Genomic DNA, 15,192 nt, shown 5'->3' with positions numbered 1-15,192 from the left:
GAGAGGTTACATTCTAAACTCACATTTTCTGAACTCTCACCCTATTACATTTGGGCCATAGTGAGCATAACTGTTACTTAGCTTGATAAAAGTTATTTTGGAAAAATATAACAAGTTTAGGAAGAACAGGAAATTAGGAAAAGGTAAAACTCTGTTTAATACCTTCTCAGCAGGAAGATATACAGTATGTGACGTGAATGATGAGGTGAAGTCCCTGTTTGTAGATATATATGGAGAAAACTAAACCAGTAAAGTACTTTTTTTTTTTTTTATTCTTGGTGGCTAAAAAAATACAATTAGGAAATTTTAATTATTATTCCAAATCAAATGGGCAGGAGAGACACATTTGCTTTACTCCTCAGTGATTTTAATAGTATAAGGGGTAAATTTACTATGAATTTTGTCTGTCCGAATTTTAAACACACTGTTCAACGTTGGGACACAAGTGAGTTTTTCCCAATCAAACACAAATTTACAAAGAATCATGTTTCACTGAATCGTTTATGGAATTGTGTTTGCAAGTGTATGGGTTAAGTCATATGTGGAGTAAATGAATAGACCTGCCTGTGAGCTGCACATGATCTGTGAAATGCTTCTCTGTGTTATAGAATAAAATAAAATAAAAATATGGCATGTGGTCCCCCCCTCGAAATTATAACCAGCCCGGGACCTCTGAGCCCTTTCTGGGACAGGTAAGTTAGGGAAAAAAACGACGTAGGGTTCCCCCTATTTTCCAATAACCAGCACTGTGCTGAACCAGCTGGGGTGGTAATGGCATAGCAGGGAGACACTCAGCCTGAGGTCTCCCTGCCAAACTATTCTCCAGCCTCAAACTGGTCAGCCCAGGGCTGGCAATCCTTAGAAAGTGGGGACCCCCACAAAAAAAATGGGGTCCCCCCTCCTGAGGATCAGCCAGCAGGTCTATTCCCGCAACTCTGGTTGTGGTGGGTGAAAGGGTAATGGATTAAATTAAGTACTAATATTGTTCTTCACAGTGGGACTACTATAAGTCCCAGTCAGCCTGCCCCTTGGCACTTGTAGAACCATAAGTTCCAGCAGGCACTGGTTATAGGAAAATAGAGGGAAGCCCACATCAGTTATTTTAACTGTTCCAGTACAATATAGTTTTTCTGCACAGCTGCTGAGGAGAGGGTCTATGTTAACTATTTTGTCCCTAGTTTGCTCCATTTATTATCGTGTTTGTAGACATGATTCTTGGTAAATTCCCGTGTTGTATCTCTGTCTATGGAAAGTACTTGTTGGTTTGATGGTGTATTGACTTTTATTTGTGTGTTCAGCCGTGTTTTGCAAATAGATTTATGTTTTTTACACCCGTGTTTGCCTTTAGTAAAGCTACATGTTTGAAAATCAGGGGAAACTCTCATGGGAATATTAACTCGGACAGACATGATTCTTAGTAAATATACCCCTAATGGGGAGATTTATTACATCTTGGAGAGAGATTAAGTGGAGAGAAATACAAAGCCTAAACAATCATACTGATTTGTGAAGTGCTTCAGGTAAATATGCCAGTTACAAGCACATCTATATTTTTACTATTCAGCTGTGGCGTTTATGCAGCTTCTATTGGTTTTAACTAGACAGGAGTGGGTTTGGTTTCCTAGAAACTTTCCTGCAAATGTAATTAGAGTCTCCTATAAACTATAAAGCAATGCTCTAATCCCTGTAATCCGTTGTTATCCTAGAAACCAAACCCACCCAAAGTTACATTTTACGGGTGTATCCCAGCCGTGGCTCGAGTTTTCTCACCTGGCTCGGGTTCCAAAATGAGGCAAAATGTAATCTTTCTGGTGTCAGATCTTGTGTGTTTTGGCCACAATATACAGTATGTCCCTCCATTGGTGATTTGGGCACCATTTCAGAGCAGACGCCAGACAAAGAGGCAAGGAGTGAAATGACTTAGGCCCTCATTCAGAGCCGTTCGCTATTTGCGGTCGTTCGTTTAAAAACAAGGGGTGGCTATTCAAATGATCCGTACGCACATTGTAGTCTGTTCACACCTCTAAGTCTGAACGAGCGAGCAAAACATACGCTCGTTTATTTGTTAAAAACGCCCCCTGGCCGCTCGCATCCTACGTCATGTCCGCTATTTATTAGATTAATCGAGTACATCGACCAGCGTATGAACTGCTCGCTATTCTTGTGGTTGGTGTTTGCTACCACAAATTTGCGAGCAGTTCTGGCTATAAAATAACCCAGTGACGTGAACAATGACGCTGCTGTTTTAAATATACACACCCATGAAACGCCAGTTTTGACCTTTAAGCACGCCTGCGTTCGGATCTCCACTCCCCATTTTCAAGCACCTTCCCCTGTTACCACCCACATACGCCTCATTCTGTCATTCAAAATAGCAGGCACTCGCTATATTGCGTACCAACGATTTTTGGCCGCACTGACTGGTTCGCGCATGCGTACTAAAAACCGTACGCATGCGCAGATGTGCAAACATCGCTCGGAACGAGCATACTGCCGCTAACGAGTGGCTCTGAATGAGGGCCTTAATGCATAAGAGCATATTCTTTATGTCAGAGCTTTATTTATGTCAGATAGATAAACAGCAAACAAAGTGAAAGTAGCTCAGACTAATGCTGGCCATACACCTGCACGACCAGCATAAGATAAGATTCACAAACGATTCCCCGGAGTTACCTGGCAGTCCCGGCTGCACGATTTGTTGTTTTTCATTGCACACGATCTGTCGTATGATCGATCCTGTGCCTCACGCCCTCATCCGGGAAAAGTCATTGAAATTACATGAATTGACGCACGGTGCATCGCATGCACAAAATAAACGGTACGATCTGCACACGATACGATGGATAATATGGGCTGCACATCTGATCATACAATCCATTTTAGGAGCTGCGGGAGCGCACATCGGATCGTATCCTACTCCAAAATACATGATTTCTACACGATTCATCGTAAGACTCGTCGAAAATTGGGCAATCGGCCCGAAATCGTGCTGGTGTATGGCCATCATTAGATACACATCCAATTCCAGTGCAGTATCTCTCAATCTGTACTACACTTCTTCCCTTGTACATTACACTTGGCACAGAGAAAAAATAAATTACATAAAGCATTGCCGTGAACAATTTCTGCTTCTGCTCTTCTGGCTTGGTAAACTATGTATAAAGTTTTCTAACAATCTTGAAATAAAATAAAATAAAACATTAGCTTTCTATAACAGGCTATACCTATATACACTATATCACAACTTCCCCGTAAATGTAATTAAAGGCTTCCATAAAGCCATGCTTTAATGCCTGGATGCCGGCACCCCGCTAACCCCCGCGCCAGCCACAAAAGTGGGCAGTGCGGGGGTGTGATGACGCGATTCACGCTGAATCGCGTCATCGTAGCCCCGCCCCCTGCCTTATAACCCCAGTAATATTGGCATTATAAAGCGGGGGGCGGGGCCACGATGATGCGATCGCGTCAGCACGCCCCCGCTCCACCTATTTGACCTGCCCCCATGCTCCCTGCTAGATGGACCTGCCAGCCCCCTCCCGGATTTCTCTGCCGAAATGTCAGCAAGTATGCAATATTGTGAACTGTGAACTGGTCAAAATTGACTGGAAGTGACTGGAAATGAATGTTACTGAGGTTAATAATACCGCAGGAACAAATGATGATTTTATTTGTATTTAAAATGAAAAAAAAAAATACAGATCCAAAATCAAAACACATGAGGGTGATTTTGCAAAACCAGAACCAAAACACGAAAATTAATACAGAACCAAAACATAGGGCTCAGTGCACATCTCTATCTTTAACAACACGATTCTTAAATCCGGGATTTCTATTGATGACTGTATAAAGAATATGATGTTAAGTCCGATGGTCCAATGCTGCCTAAAGTTCGATTTTTCATGCGAATTGATGTAAATTTTTCCTTTAGTAAACCTCAATTTGTAATAATGATGGGATATCGCAGAAAAATCAGCCCCACAGTAATACAGCTGATGTGCCAATGTTTCCACCAGCAATAATCAAGTCCTGGGTAAGTTGTGAAAGGTCCCTAGTTTAGGCCACTGTAAACACCAGGGGGTAAATTTATCAAAGGTCGATTTGATTTTAATTTTGAAGTCCGATTTCGCTCACCTCAAACCGACTGAAATCGAATTTTTAAAACTCTCAGAAATTACCTCATTTACTAATATTCGATTTGAGAAGCATTTCTCAAATCTAATTCAATTTGGGTTGGTTTTGAACAGTGATTTGCTGTTCGATTTGACATGTTCATGTAAAAATCGAATGATAAATCCCACTTCATAATGAACTGCGGTCAGGGCTGATGCTGCGGCTTGGGGGCCTGGTGATAGGGCTCCCCTGGCTGTGGCATCAGTCCCCCGCTAGAAAGGGTCCAGTGCTGGTTCTGGGAATTACAGGGAGACCCTACGCAAATTTCTCCCTGGTTCCCAGAAACCAGTGCTGGTTGTATTAAGTACAGTGGAACCCTACATATTTTTTCCCCTGTTCTTAACTAACCAGGACTGGCTTTGCAAAGTCCGGGGCTGGTTGTGTTTTGGGGGGGTACCTCACGTAATTTTTTTTTACATTTAACTTTTTATTTGCTTCTTACAGTGAGATACATGCAGTGATCTTACTGATGTCTGCATGTATCTGTGTTAATTAGACCTGCACATGCTCAAATTAAAAGCATGAAGCAGGTCTATTCATTTGGGGATTTGAAGTTTGATTTCAAATCAAATGATAGTAAATAAGGGTTTTGTATATTGGTCTATGTAAAAGTACCAATGTTTCCCCGATGTTCGAGTTGAGGTCGATTTGACTAAAATTTGATTTGAAATTCGATTTTACACTCGATTTGGCCTTTAGTAAATACCCAAATGCAAAATCGAATACAAATCAAATGAAAATCGCATGCCAAAGCACTCAAAATGCCAAATCGACCTTTAGTAAATTTACCCCCAGATCTGTCAAATCAATCCCCTAAATATGTGTATGTATTTTATGTTCACTTGCAAATAGCAGTCAATAATTGGGTCCTGGGTAAAACTTCACAATTTACCCAGGATCAGATATTTGATGGTAAAAGCTACAAGGAAACATCATCTGTGTGGCCTAATGCTAAATTTGTTATTACACTGAAAGCCAAGGTATGCTGGATACATAATCTAAACTGGGATGATTAAACTAGTGGATCTGCCAAAAGAAGCCAATTTTTATCTACTGTATTTTAAAAGAAAATTACCTTCCACAAATGCTGAAGAACCAGAGTGGTACAGATCTTGCCACAGTATGCTGAAATAAAGGTCATTTAGGGTTTTTCTTAGTTACAGTATTTCCATGCCCTCCTTAGAAACTTGACCTTGTTATATGTAGAGATGAGTGGGTTCGGATCTCAGAGATCCGAACCCACCCGAATTTTGAGATCCGGGGCGAGAACCGAATGTGTGTTCGGTTCCCCCACCAGCCCCAGATCTCAGACCGAGGCAAAACCATAGAGACGAAATCTCGGTCTCGCAAGCTTTCGTCTCTATGTATATAAGAGACCACGTGGCGGCCGCCATTTCACTCCGGCTGTGGAGACTAAACAGGGAGGATGGGTAGTATAGAGCTGGGAGAGGTAGTACTACTTACCTGTGCTGGTGCTGTCGCTGTGCTGTCTGCTGTGTCCTGGGCTGGTGCACTGCTGATCTGTCTGGTGCTGTCACTGCTCTGCTGTCTGCTGTGTCCATCTGGGCTGGTGCAGATCCATCTTGGCTGGTGCTGTGCTGTCTGCTGCATCCAACTGGGCTGGTGCTGATCCATCTGGGCTGGTGCTGTGCTCTCTGCTGTATCCATCTGGGCCCAAGTTCTGGACCCGGAAAAAAATTATATATATATATATTGTCTTTTTATTTTTTTTCGGTGTGTGCATGTTAGGCTTAGCCACACAAGATACAGCAATGCAACCTAGTGCTGCCCGACTCCAGTCGTCATTAATCTGTGCTCTGGGCCCAAGTTCTAGACCCGAAAAAAAAAGTATTTTGCCTATTTATTTTCTGTGTGTGTGTGTGCGTGTTAGCCTTAGCCACACAAGATACATCAACACAACCTAGTGCTGCCCGACTCTGGGCTCAAGTTCTGGACCCGAAGAAAAAAACAAAAAAAATAGTGTCTTTTGTCTATTTATTTTTTGTGAGTGTGCGTGTTAGGCTTAGCCGCACAAGATCAAGATACAGCCAGCAATGCAAGTTGCAACCTAGTGCTGCCCGACTCCAGTCATCATCAATCTGTGCTCTGGGCCCAAGTTCTGGACCCCAAAAAAATAAAATGGTGTCTTTTGTATAATTTTATTCTGTGCGCGTACGACTGCATGTGTGTGAATTTTGTAACAACACCTTGGCTACACTATTGGTGCTTGTGACACTGCTTAAAGACCACAGAAAATATGGAGGGCTGTCACATGACAGAAGAGCAAGGCCGAGAACCACATGTTATAGCCGCCGCCAGCAGTCATCATGATAATGCCGGGCTGTCAACTTCCTTCTCCTCTATGAAGCCCCATGACCCAGGGCTTAGGATATGGTAAAGCTACTTTTACTATAGTAAAGAAAAAAACATTGAAAGGGAAGTTGCCTTTAGATAAACAAAAAATTGGCAATACGCCATTCACTACACAAAGTAGCAAGGAAAGGATAAGACCTTGGCCTTTATTTATGTTGACTGCTGGTTCTGATAGCCCTTTGCTTGTAGTAGTAGTGGTGGTGGCACCATTTTAATTTGAAAGTTGTTAAGAGTAAGACAGCTCTGGAAAAACCAACTGTGTGCCCTGAGAAATCGAAATCACAAATCCCCGAGAAGAGTGCAAGTGTTTCTTCGGTTACCATGTGTGAGCCAGACCTAAACCTAGTGTGCTGGAAGATCCTCCAAGTTCCAACATTTGTGTGCCCTCTGTAAATGTGGGGAAGGGCAGTCAACATCTTGCAGATGTAGTCAGTGAGGATGCTTCTCCGGAATTGCACATGGAGGAGGAGGATATTTTGGTAGTTGAAAGCGTTAAGGATCATGAGGATGTTGATGATGAAAATGTTTGTGATGAGGATGTTGATGCCGAGGATGTCCTTTGTGTAAGTAAGGCAACAGCTGTTGCCCATGGATTGAAAAAGCCAAAGCCCATTGTTGTCATGCCGGGGCAAAAGACGAAAAAATCCACTTCATTATTTCCACCCCAATCCGGACAACAGTTGTCAAGCCATATGTAACCATTGCCAAGCAAGAGTGAGTAGAGGGAGGGGCCTAAACCACCTAGGAACCTCCTCCTTGTTACATCACTTGGAGCACATTCATCAAATATCAAAGTGTATGACGCCAAATTCCAAAACTCAAAATGTAACAAGTCCAGTGTCACCTACCTGCTCCTTCTCTGTAGGATCCAAGCACCTTTGATCTCCACCACCAACACCTGCATCATCAACATCCTCATTCATCATCGGGAGTAGTCCTGCTGCATCCAATGTTGTTATTCCAAGCATGATTGACTCCTCTCCTATCCGTGATTCCTCAGAAGGATCCTCGATGACTACGCCTGTTGCTGCTGCTGTTGCTGAGAGTGGATCATCATCCCAGAAGGGGACCAGGAGGAAGACTACTTGTAGTGTATCCTCCAAAAACAATTAACTGTCAAACAATCATTTGCAAGGGCAAACAAGTATGACAGCAATCATCCAGTTGCACAGCGGATTACTGACGCCATAACAGCTATGCTGGTATTAGATGTACGTCCAGTATCCGCCACTATTGCAGTGGGTTTTCAACAGTTAATTCAGGTCCTGTGTCCTCGCTACCAGATCCCTTCTAGATTCCACTTCGCTAGAACAGCAATTCCAAGTTTGTACAAGGACATTAAAAAAAACCTTATTAATGTCCTCAGAAATGCCGTTGTACTCACTGTCCACTTGACCACTGATATGTGGACAAGTGGGACAGGGCAAACTAAGGATTACTTGACTGTGACAGCCCACTGGGTAGACATATTGCCTACAAAAGCAACAGCAGCAGCAACATCTACCAAAACATAGCTGATACAGAGGCAGGCTACTCTTTGTATAACTGGTTTCACTAAGAGGCATACTGCAGAGAACCTCATAGAAAAACACAGGGAAATCATTGCTAAATGGCTTACCCCACTTGGACTCTCCTCAGGATTTGTGATTTCAGACAATGCCACCAATATTGTGAGAGCATTACATGTGGGCAAATTCCAACACGTCCCATGTTTTGCTCAAACAATTAATTTGGTAGTGCAACATTTTTTTAAAAGTGACTGGGGCATGCAGGAGATGCTCTCGGTGGCCGCAAAATATCCGGACATTTTAGACATTTGGCAACCGCTTGTCGAAGATTGCATGACCAGCAGGTACTGTTAAATTTGCCCTGCCATCAGCTGAAGCAAGAGGTAGTAACTCAGTGGAATTCTACCCTCTATATGCTTCAGTGGATGGAGGAACAGCAAAGGCCACCCAGGGCTATACAATGGCCTATGACATAGGCCCTGGAGGGGGAATGCACTTTACTCATGTGCAGTGGAGAATAATTTCCTTGTTGTGCAAGTTTCTCAAACCCTTTGAACTTGCCACACGTGAAGTTAGTTCAGACACTGCCAGCTTGAGTCAGGTCATTCACCTCATCAGACTTTTGCAAAAACAGCTGGAGAAATTGAAGAAGGAACTGAAACGGAGCGATAGCGCAAGGCATGTTGGACTGGTGGATCAAGCCCTTGATTCACTTCACCAGGACCCAAGAGTCGACAATCTATTCCATCTTGCACCTTTTTCTTTTCCATTATGTGCTGGTTGGGGCATTGCTGCCTGACATTTTAAATTAATGTTATGGTTGGTTTAGGAACCAATAATTTGTTTTTAAATTATTATTAATTATTCAGCCCAGGGCAGCACCAAAGAATTGTTTTTTCATTCATTTATTATCAATTTTACAGCCAGGGGCTGCACCAACTATCAACTATCAATTCTTCAGTTCTCAAGGGTATCCCAACCATCATCTTTGCACAGTCCTCAACTCTATTAATAATTATATCAATCAGCTTTGAGCCAGCAAGCTGGATGCAATCTTTTGGCCTTTTAACTAGATGAAAAAAATCAATATTGTGAGCTGTGAGGTGGTCAAAATTGACTGGAAACTAGTGGAAATAAATGTTATTGAGGTTATTAATACTGTAGGATTTGATTTTAGCTGTTTTTTTTATTTTTTAAGAAAAAATCCAGATCCAAAACCAAAACCCGAAAACAAAACCCGGAGGTGAGGTTTTGGCAAAACAAATCCAGATCCAAAACCAGGGCAGATCCAAAACCAAAACACGGGGGTCGGCACACATCCCTAGTTATAAGTGGCCTAAACCGTGTAAATTGTTGTGGTCGATTTAATTCATACTATTTGATAACAGCAACATTCTTTTCTCAGAATTCTGTATATCAGAAATTGAATATCCACTATATTCTCGTTGCCTTGCAGAAGTAACTTAAGCTAAAAGATAATCCTTTCGTATAGCTCTCACATGCTGGGGAAAATTTACAAAGCAGTGACTTCTGTAAGCCACAGCTTCCCGTGGGTAGCAAGTGAGTATTTATAATGGCACCAGCAGTCAGTGTTAAGCATGCCGGGCTTTACAGTGACTGCAAGTGCCATTTAAAATATAGACCCTCAACCATCGGGATGCAGTGGCTTACAGAAGCCACTAATTTGTAAATTCTCCCCACTGTCTCTCTCTTTCTCCTGGGCAGAGATGACAACTGCAGTTAAATCTAGCTATGTGAGCTATTAAATATGTGATGTTAAATATACTTCTCTGGGATGCATTGGTGTATGCAAGATTTGACACACCTGGTCCCAGATGAGTGCTTCTGAATCCACATCCTGACTTCTTAGGTGCTGCAGTTAAACTGCCCTTTATCAGGTCCCTGGCACCTCCTTCAAGCATACACTGTCTTCTGTCACTGGAGTGCTGGCTCTATTTATTAAACCTCACCTCTATGGTAGGTAGGGTTGCCACCTCATCCCTTTAAAGCTGGACACATGTTAATTACACAAGTTCTGCCGGCAGTTTAAAGCCAGGTGAAATGGAGACTTGAAGACAGCCAGCCACAGAATATGTGTAATTCATATGTATCCAGCTTTAAAGGGATGAGGTGGTCACCCTAGTTGTAGGAGCCCCATCCTTGCACCTCCCACCAGCTGGAAGTTCCCCACTTCTTCTGAAGGACTGCCATGACTCCAGGCCCTCCTCTGGCTCTACCCAGTGTTACGCAGAAGGGAAGCCAGCTCTTAGAGCACTGTTCCATCTGTCACCATTGCCGCATACTAACACTGCAGCAGCTTCTTTAGTTCAGTCTAGCCACCTCCCGGATCTGTTTTCGGCTCTCCCCCTCTCTGGGAAACCGCGCCTCAGACCTGCTTCTTTCCAATGCAGGGCATAAAAAGAATACAGGCACTTGCATCACAGCTCTGCCTGGATCTGCCTTTGGCTCTACGCTGCTGTCCACTGTGATGTCCTCCAGCAGCATGGAAACTTCTTACAGATTGCACCTCAGGACTCTCTTGACCATTGGTAAGTGCTTTGAGAATTACCTTTGGGACAGAAGTCCCAGATCTTTCCCACTATGGGTGCGCAGAGCTCTCCACAGCTGCAGCCTGACAAGGGAGGCAGAGGGGGGGGGGGAGGATTCCTCTGCAGCACTCCCAACAGTGGCCCATATAAGCAATAGTCCAATAGACAGCAACAAGCACTACATGCAAAAATTGTGATTTTGGTGGGGTATGAAAAAAGGTCTCCCTACATTGCTAATATTTTTTGACATGCACATCAAGTAAATAAATACAGAGAGTTTTTAAGATGAAACAGAGCCTAAAAACAATCCTCTGATTCAGTGATATGGTAAATAGAAGGTTAAAAGGAGCAATAATGTGGTAACTAGTGATGTGCGCTGACTCCCGTGTTTGGTTTTGGTTTTGGATCTGGACTCATCTTTGGGTTATGGTTTTGGATCTGTATTTTTTTTTTAAATAGATAAAAAGTTTTTAAAAACAGCTAAATCATTTTATTTTTGCAATGCAAAACTCAAAATTCAGATTTAAAATCTGAATTCTGAACAGCAGGAAGATTAGAACTGCAACTCAGATCTGTCCGGATTTCCTCAGGAGATCAGAGCCGTGACTCTGATCTGTCCGTATTTACAAAAGTCAGGTCAATTCGGATTTCTGGAGAACCGAACTGCACATCTCTAGTGTTAACACACACAAAATAAGAAACACTAACAAATTTAGAAACAGAGGATATGTAGAACACTATAGAATTGCTGTACAAATTACATTAAATACGGTATGTATGACATATAATTCAGTGATTGTGGAGCAAATGTTCAAGGACCCATTATGAAAAGGTGTGACCAGCGGTGTGTTGGTATAGCCAGTGCTATGTGGGCATGTACACCGTTACACTATTAGTCATAATAAATATATAAAATAATAAACAATGTATCATTTTGTAAGGAAAATAGAATACAATTTTAATACTTATGATATATGGACACCTTGGTGATAGTCATCATCATGCGGATGATGGGCCTTTTATTAACACCCACTTCAAGCTGAGTTCAAAAGATTGGTCTGAAAAAGTTCCATCTCTGTCTGCTTGCTGTGAAGGAGCACAATAGTTGACTTACACGCCCATGACACTCATATGACACTCCAGTGAGACCAATAAATTCCACATGATCCTAATGTGGCCGCCCAGTTACCACCCATATATGCCCATTTCACAGAAAAAGTGCTATGTCAACAGATGGATTAATCTTTCTGCACTTGCAGTCTATCTCTGTCCTCATCAGTGTGTACACCAACTTCACACAAAATTAATTAGTCCCCACTGGAATCCACCATCACAGGCGCCTCTGTAATTTTTGGATGTAATTGGCATAGAATTTGTAGTTCATTTTGATGGACATCATCTTTTCCACATTTTGAGGAAGTAGCCTCCTATGCCGTCGCTGACAAGGTTCCTGGCTGTGCTGAAAACTCTTTCTGAGTACACACTGGAGGGTGGGCAGCTCATGTAAAGCAAATTCAGCTTGTGCAAGGGCCTCCGAATTGCCTTTTTTTTTCCTGCCAGTAGTCAAATGGACTGTCTGACATGCCTATTTGGATGCTATCATAAAAAAATGCTAAATAGTCCTAAAACATTCTTTGAATATCAAATGGAGTCATGGTAGAGGTCTCATTAATTGTAGGCAATTCTTTTAGACCCTACCAGATGTCAAAACTTGGTTGTGTTGACTCATCTGCATCACCAGTGAATCTTTTGGAAAAGTTTATTTTTTTCTCAGCTTATGCACTTGCTGGAGAAACTGAAGGAGAAGCCATCACGTGCCACTTGAGCTGACAATTTGCTTACCAACAGCTCTTTGCATCTATTCAGATCTGTGTCCATTAGGAAGAAAGACACAATGTATGACTTAAACCTAGGATCCGGCATGGTCACCAAAATATATTGTTTTGATTGTAAGATTCTGATCACCCTTGGATCCTTTTGAAGTGAATAAAGGACTTGATCTACAAGTCTGACATACTTAGTGAAATCGCTTTATTTCAGCTCCTCCTTCAGTTTCTCAAGCTACTTTTCCAACAGTCAAATTAGGAGAATTACCTGACTCAAGCTGGCAGTGGCTGAACTCACTTCTCAGGTAACTACTTTGAGGGGTTTCAGCATTTTGCACAACACAGAAAGTATTTTCCACTGAGCTTCAGTAAGGTCCATTCCCTCTCCTCTTCCTATGTCATAGTATGCTGTGTAGCTTTGGAAAGCTTTTGCTGTTCCTCCATCCGCTGAAGCCTATAAACGGTGGAGTTTCAACTTGTACCCAACTCTTGCTTCAGCTGGTGGCAGGGCAAATTCAACATTTCTTGCAGGTGCTGCAATCTTTTACATGTGCCTGCTGAATGGCAAAAATGTCCAAAAAATGTTCTCAGAGTGGCCTCAGAGATCATCTCCTGCATGGCCCTTCATTTTTGAAAAAAAATTGCACCACAAAGTTGATTCTGTGAGCAAAACATGGGACATGTTTGGAATTCACCCATCTGTAATGCTCTCACAATATTGGTGGCATTGTCAGAAATCACAAATCCTGAGGAGAGTCCAAGTGGGGTAAGCCATTTTGCAATGACTATACTGAGTTTTTCTAAAAGGTTGTCAGCGGTATGCCTCTTAGTGATACCAGTGATACACAGAGAAGCCTGCCTCTGAATGAGCTGCTGTTTCATAGATGCTGCTGCTGTTGGTGCTACTGAAGGTAATACACCCACCCAGTAGGCTGTTACAGTCATGTAATCTTGCATTTGCTCTGTTCCACTTGTCCACATATCTGTGGTTAAGTGGTCAGTGGGTACAATGGCATTTTGGAGGACACTAGTTATGTTTTTATTAACGTCCCTGTACAGGTTGGGAATTGCTTTTCTACTGAAATGGAACCTAGATGGAATTTTGACACAGGACGTCAATTAACTGTGTAAAACAGTCAGTGATTCACTGTGCAACTGGTTGACTGCTGTCATACTTATTTCTCCTTGCAAAGGATTGTTTAAGAGTCAATTGTTTTTAAAGTACAACTAGTAGTCTTACAGGTCCCCTTCTGAGATGAAAATCCACTCCCAGCAGCAGCAGGCATAGTGCTCAAGGATTCTTCTGGGGCAAGGACTGATAATAATGATTTAAATATTTTTTGTATTTTTTGCAAATGCCTCCCCTCCTCCTTCAAAATTTGCTTCAGAATCAAAAATTGTAATTAAATTTACTACTAATCAAATCCTCCTTTCCCTGCCTTAAACTATGTACTCCAACTCCCTCAGGCCTCTTGAATAATAATTTAACATTTGTTTCCTGAATGCCATGTTGGAAGTTGAACTGTCACAGCTATGGCAATCTTTGACATGCGGTTGGTAAATGCCAAAAATGTCCCGAAATGTTTATGGCCACAGACAGCATCTCCTGCATGCCCCTTTAATGTTAAAAAATATTCTGAGCCAACAAGTTGATTTTTTGGGGGCAAAACATTGGACATATTGTTCACCCATGCTTTCCCCTCCTCCCTCATAAATTTGCTTTGGAATCAAAAAATTAAATTAAATTTACTACCAACCCTTCCTGTCCCTGCCTTCAAATACATACATACTCCATCTTCCTCAGGCCTCTTGATTAATGAAAACATGTTTCCTTATGTGCCATGTCGGAAGTTGAACTGCCACATGTTTGGGCTGCCCACTGCTGCTGCTTAGCTTAGTCAGCCAGCTAGATAGGTGTTAATTTTGGGACTAAACCAGATAAAAATAATATTGTGAGCTGTGAGGTGGTCAAAATTGACTGGAAACAAGTGGAAATTAATGTTATTGAGGTTAATAATACTGTAGGAACAGTAAAAAGTTTTGTGAGATGCATTTCGCCATGGTAAGAACTTTGGCAGACTCTCTCAGACAGTCTCAATCTGAAGCTCCTCCAGAAATGCCCCATGGCTTAGTTTAAGTCCCTAAGGGGTCTCATAAAGCAGTCCTTAAGGATTTCCACTCCTCCAAGGCTGGGGGTCATCCAGGTGCTGCCAGAACTCTAGAACTTCTGTCATGCTCTGTTTGGTGGCAGTCCATTCATCGAGATGTTCATGAGTTTGTGGCAGCTTGCGATGTCTGTGCTATGAACAAGGCCCTCCATACTTCTCCTGTCAGTCTGTTGTGTCCATTAGCTACTCCTCTTAAGCTAGGGACACATATCGCTATGGACTTTGTGGTGGATCTCCCATCATCTGCTCATTGTACAGTCATCTGGACAATTGTCGATAGGTTCTCAAAAATGGTGCATTTTGTTCCTCTCAGCAAGTTACCCTCAGCCAAAGAACTCGCAAAACTTTTTATTCAACATGTCTTTAGAACTCATGGGCTCCCCTTGGACATTGTTTCAGACCGCGGTACCCAGTTTGTTGCGAGATTTTGGAGGTGCTTTTCTGCAGAGCTGGGCATCAAAGTCAGCCTCTCATCTGGATATCATCCGCAGTCCAATGGCCAGACGGAGCGGGCCAATCAATCCCTCGAGCAGCATCTCCGCTGCTTCATCACCAAATGTCAGAACAACTGGGTGACTCTTTTGCTGAGTTTGCTTAC

Source organism: Taudactylus pleione, unplaced genomic scaffold (genome assembly GCF_031769625.1).
Source record: "Taudactylus pleione unplaced genomic scaffold, aTauple2 ptg000017l, whole genome shotgun sequence".
Taxonomy (NCBI): Eukaryota; Metazoa; Chordata; class Amphibia; order Anura; family Myobatrachidae; genus Taudactylus; species Taudactylus pleione.
This window is presented reverse-complemented; position numbering follows the sequence as displayed.